Below are 6,000 nucleotides of genomic sequence, written 5' to 3'. Positions count from 1 at the left end.
ATCTGACTACCTACTTTAAAATCAATTTCTAAAATAAATTCAGCCACCTTTATGAAGTTCATTAGTTGATATGCATTATTATCTCATTTAATTCATAATTTGCAGCAATTTCCTTTTGCTTCATGCCAAAGTGTCAGACTGTAGTTTTCTATGTATGCAATCTGGTGTCATTTTCAGTTTTTAATTCCTCTTCCATTTCTCCTATGTTTTTTGAAACTCTGTAGTTCTTATTCTTTTATTCTTGAGCATTTCTGTCAGTGGCTACATACTCAGCTCTCTCCATCATTCTTCCACTTTACAGGAAGGAGTTTCCATGACCTGGGCAGATTGTGGTGGCTCTTAAAACTCATTCTTCAAGCCAGTGGGAAGCCAGGAGACACTGGAGAGAGCAAGTTCAGGTTATCACACCCTGGACTCATCAAGGTTCAGCATCTCTACCAAATGTCAACTGTGTGGTCATCCCTTAGCTCATTGAATTGCATAGTTGTACTTCACCCAGTTTAATCAGACTCCACATCCATAAGGGTCTCTTCTAAAATCACCTCTTCAAATGCATCTTCCACTTATCACCCCAAACAGAATTTTGCATGTTATTTCAAAACAAGAATTGATTAAATGTTCTGGTTCCTTTGCTTCTGCTCACCTTCTTTCCCTTCTCCAACTTTTTCTTTCCACCATACAACAGAGAAAGGTCTCTCATCTGTTCTCCTTCTCTAATTCTTGAACTTGCCTATTGATATTAGACTGTGCTGGTTTCAGCTGAGGTACAGTTAATTTTCTTTGCAGTGGCTGGTGTCAGTCTGTGTTTGGATTTGTGCTGAGCACAGGGCTGATAACACAGAGATGTTTTTGTTATTGCTGAGTGGGGCTTGCACAGAGCCAAGGCCTTCTCTGCTTTTTGTGAACTGCGCTGGTGAGGGGGCTGGGGGTGCCTGGGAGGGTGGGAGGGGACACAGCCAGGACAGGTGACCCAAAACGACCAAAGGGAGATTCCAGACCATGTGATGTCATAGAAAGCGGGTGAAAGGAGGAGGAAAAAGGGGACATTTGGAGTGGTGTCATTTGTCTTCCCAAGTAACCATTACCTGCGATACGACCCTGCTCTCCGGGAGAAGGCTGGATACTTGGCTGCCCTTCGGAAGCAGTGAATTAATTCCTTGTTTCACTTTGGTTGTGTGTACAGCTTTTACTTTCCCGATTAAACTGTCCTTATCTCAGCCCCTGAATTTTGTAGCTTTTACTCTCCCAATTCTCTCCCCAGTCCCACTAGTTGGGGAGAGAGCAAGTGGCTCCATGGGGCTGGGCTGCTGCCTGGGGTTAAACCACAACACAGACCTGCTTACATAGGTTTCTCTCCCACTTACCCCCAGGTTCTATCTTTTGAGGAGTAAAGGCTTTGTTCTGCCTCTCCAGCACATGAAGCAATGCCTGGCCCATGGTTACATGTCATTATAGCTATGCAAATAGTATCTCAAAACTATTAGCTTTGTTTAGAAGAGAAATCACTATTTTCTCTGAGACTAGTAGATCTGGATTTGATTACTGTCTAAATCTCCTGCAAAAATATTACAGAAAGCCAAGACAAACTAGGGCAGTTCATTCCATGAATTTCTTGGAAATGTTTAATATAAGCTTGTGCAATTAGGAGTCCCACAGAATGGGACAATGTAATATTTAGTATTAACTTCTCGTTTTCTTTTAAATTATGACATCATGGAAAGGAATGTTTTTCCATCATTTTTAAAAACTTTGTTCTTTTTAAATTCTTGGTAAAAGAATCTCTCAGGCCAAAACCTGACCTACCTTTGGACCAATTTGTGAGTAGCATGCCTGGAAAATGATTACGTTAAAAAAGGGGCCACAAATAAATGCCTCAAAATCCACCTCAAAAAAAATCCATTTATAAAAGCAAGCAAATTAACTTGACACAAAAAACAGTGTGACTACCAGCTGAGCTCTAATCACCTGGACCATTTAAAAAACATCAATAAGCTCAAGGTTACTTTAGTAACTCATCTATGATGAGAACAGAACTATCACAGTGAGGCAGCCAAACTCTTTTGTCTTCCAGACTCGCCCTAAGTCACCTTAGGGGCCTGTTCCCTCTTCTCTGGATCTCACTGATACACAGTTGGTGAATTCCAACATCTACTATCTCAAATTTTATTACGAATTTGTTTCCAAAACATCCAAGAAACACATGTGAAGCTGGAAAAATTTTGCAATCCATCAATTAAAGAGCTTTTTTCTTTTTCCTTGAAAATCTTGATTTACGATATTCCAAAATAGCTAATTATTGTTTCAAAACAACCAACTGTACTCATATAAAATTCCAGCCACAACCCAGGAAGTGAAAGTTGACATGAGGGCATGATAACTCACCCTTATTATGTTGTGTAAAACTGAACAATTTCAGACTGCTTAACACAGTAACACACTAAGCTTTCTCTAATTCCAGCACAGTATTTTATATTCATCAACAATAAGATTTTTTTTTTTGTTGTTCCTCAAAAAGTCAAAGGTAATGTGCAAGAAGCACTCAAACTAAAAGTAAGAAAGGACCATCATGTTATACATGTTCCATTCATGATTGTCATTGAAAGGATGCCCAACACAGGTTTGTTTCATATTTGCATACCGAGCTGCTTACTTCTTTTCTCTACTTTTTTTTGCTCAGACTCTCTGGACCAAAGGGATCATTGTGGGATTACAGGTCTATTTTAATATAAGTACCTTGTTCCACCCACTTCCACCTCCTTCTCAGAGTATAAAAATGGTTGTAAAAACAAACCTTTCCTACAGAACACCCCTCCTTTTTGAATACAGACATTTGCTAATCTGTTAATTACACCAAACTTCCTCTCCACCAGCTATGTCTTTCACCAGTTATTTATAGAACTCAAAATAACCCTGGTCCAGCATTTATTTAGCACCTCAGAACTGCACACCTCCTTCCTCTTCAGGCAGTGAAGGATTTTTAGGATGCTCTTCTTAGGATGTTGACTGCAGACTGTGGAAAGAAGCACTTTATTTCTGAGAAGAAAACCATCTCTTAGGCTCTTTCTGAGCACCTGGCCTTGTCCTGCCCCACCAGAAGTCACCAGGTGATGGACACGCTGGTACTTGCCTGTCTCAAGGCAAAGATCACTCACTGTAATTGTTTTTCTCTGTCAGGCGTGTTTGTGCCTCTGCACAATGACAAATAACTGCTGCGAAGCTTTGCCTTCCCCTCTCGGGCCCTCAAAATGACCACACACATGCAATTAGTTTCTTTTAATGATTGGTTCTGTTCTCTCACACTTGCAACATATTATTCAGTGAATTAACTTTGCCTCTCCTCCTTTTCAAAAGAACACCATGAATGGTCTTTCCCAGCACAGAATGTGTAATTGCTTCTTTTCCTTTGACCCATGTGTTGCCATGAGGTGCTGGTTTGCTCACTGTACAGTCTATTAATTAACAGGCAGTCCTAGGTGTGCAAAATAGTCAAATTTTTAGAAATAATCATCTATTTGCCCATAATGAGGTATATGGAGAGGGTTTCTGCTCTTAATGCATGGAGAATCAAAGGCGCTCTAAGATAAGCGACTAGAAATACATAGAAAATACAGAGCCAAAACCTAGCAGCCTCCCCAGCTTTTAATTTCTTTGATATTTCATACCAGAGCGTAACTTGTGACACTCTTTTCTTTCACTTTCATTTTCTTGCTCTCAAAAAAAAAAATTTAGCAATCTTTTTTCCACAGATTTTTACATTATTTGAGAAAGTATATGTAAATATATGGGAAATGAAAATAGCAGGCTGATGGGAATACTTTGATAAAATTGTACATGAATAAAAGATGTGAAATCATACTGTTATAAATGTCTTCATCCATTAAGTTTTAGTAGCAAGTAAATTTCCAGCCGTACAAAACTGATCTCTTCATCTTTCTTTCCCTATAGAAGTCACAGTTCACATTTGGAATATTATATGTGCTTCACAGTTGAAAGAAAATGCTATCAACTCTCAAAATTTTCCTCCAAATTAGTAAGCCAAAAGAATTAAATTCCCCTAACATCACAATATTTTGTCCATGTACGAACAATGGAAACTATTAATATGTACATTTCCAGAGTTATATTAGAGCCTCTGTTCATCATGGAAAAGTATGCTTTTCTTTCTTTATCCAATCGTATCATTACTAGATGGCTAAATATATTACATCCATAATTAGATGACTTGGTACCTTACAGCATACATTATATGCATTGTTTTATATATAATTTACTGTATAATCATGCAAACACTGAAATATTTCAAATTAAACTCTTCATTTGAATTCATTATCGTGTACAATTTAATCACCAGAATAGTCATAAGAGATGATGAAAAGAGATGAAAAATGGGAAAAAGGCTGGAAAACGCCTCTAACATCGAGTCAAATCATTAACCCAGCACTGCCAAATCCCACTAAACCACATCCCTAAGTGTCTGACCTACGTTTCCAGGGACACTGACCTCATCACCTCCCTGGGCAGCCCATTCCAATGCCTGACCATTTTTTCAGTGGGGAAATTTTTCCTATCCCTCAATTTTAGCCTTCCCTGGCACAACCTGAGGCCATTTCCTCCTGTCCTGTTTCTCGTTACCTGGGAGAGGTTACCAGGCTTCACCTTGCTGCAACCTCCCTCCATGTATTTGTAGAGAGAAACGGGGTTCTGTGTCTGCTTTCCCAGCTTTTAAACAGGGTAAATTGGAGAACACGAACTTCTCCGAAACCTACTTGATTCCATCTGCAAAGCCAAACTCAGGAATGGTTCAGGTCCCTTTAATCAACCACCACAGGACCTCGATGTAGCGCAGCTTCAGGTTGACACCCCCTCCCTTTGAATCAGGGCCTACCACATAAAGAAAACCAAATCCCATTCTGAACTGGTACTCCAAAATACAAAGATAGCCAAGTCTTAGTCAATGGCAAATTTCAGAACCTGGAAGTATATTAATAAAGGATATTTATAGAAGATCAGCAAGACTTCAGTAACGGAGGTGGAGCTACACTCAGATGGATATATTTCCAAAAAGCAGAGCCAAAGATGGACAGGGAAAGACATTTTATTCACTCTCAGCCATTTTCCACTCTTCTCACACACAGTGAGCATGTCCAGCTTTTACTCGGGAGCTGTCCGTGTGTTGCAGCAATGATTATAGCCTGTGAGGTAGCTGGTGCATGCCTCCAGAATTAGGAAAGAGCACAGCTATACGGAGAATAACCCTTTCTACAGGCATAGACAGTAGCTATCCCAAGCATTAGTGGGCAGAAAACAGCAGATAAATTGCAGTAAGATGTTTCATTGATCTGTCAGAGGAAAACACGAGAGTTTAGAAATTGTTCTCAAATTGCATAAGAACAAGTTGTTTCTTCCTACACATTTTACTAATCAGAGAGAAAGAAAGTTGGTAAACTGTGAAGTCTGTCTATGCCCATGTGATAGACTGGGGGGGCTGGGAGAGGGGGCTTGTTTTTATTGTAGAGGCCAGAAGATACAAAATCTTGCATTTGCGGCTGCCAGGTTCTAGGGGCGTTTTGAGCTAAAAGCAGGGTCCATGTGTTTACCATGTACTAAGGACTTATCCACCATGTACAAACTCATTTTATAAAATTTGAAATACTGACAGTTTCTTCAAAAAGACTGTGTCCTAGCCGGAATCCAAATTCAGTTTTATCAATTCAGGTCCTTTTTCGTAACAACAAAAAAGCCATCAGAGGTTACATAAAATTTTCCTGCAGAACTGTGGATGGGAAATGCAGAAAAATTTAGATGACATGGCAATCAAAACACACAACCTACACCCCCAAATACCTGCATATCATGCTCCCAAGCCTTGCTACTTTGATTTCAGAAAGCTAAAAAAAATTGCCTCCATGCACATTTGTGGTCTTTCAAATTACCTGATCTGCTAAGAAAATAAGATTCTGTCTTATTTCTGTCTGTACAATTCTGGAATTTCTCATGAAT

General features: G+C 39.4%; 1 long non-coding RNA gene across 1 annotated transcript in view; it reads right to left on the bottom strand.

The window, feature by feature from the left end:
• Nucleotides 1–268: 268 nt before the first annotated feature.
• LOC120754422 (uncharacterized) overlaps nucleotides 269–6,000 on the bottom strand; it is a 48,185-nt gene continuing 42,453 nt past the window's right edge. The window contains exon 3 of the long non-coding RNA XR_009208005.1: nucleotides 269–379. This is a non-coding gene — a long non-coding RNA (uncharacterized LOC120754422). The remainder of the gene's footprint in view (nucleotides 380–6,000) is intronic.

Source organism: Hirundo rustica, chromosome 6 (genome assembly GCF_015227805.2).
Source record: "Hirundo rustica isolate bHirRus1 chromosome 6, bHirRus1.pri.v3, whole genome shotgun sequence".
Lineage (NCBI taxonomy): Eukaryota > Metazoa > Chordata > Aves > Passeriformes > Hirundinidae > Hirundo > Hirundo rustica.
This window is presented reverse-complemented; position numbering and strand designations above follow the sequence as displayed.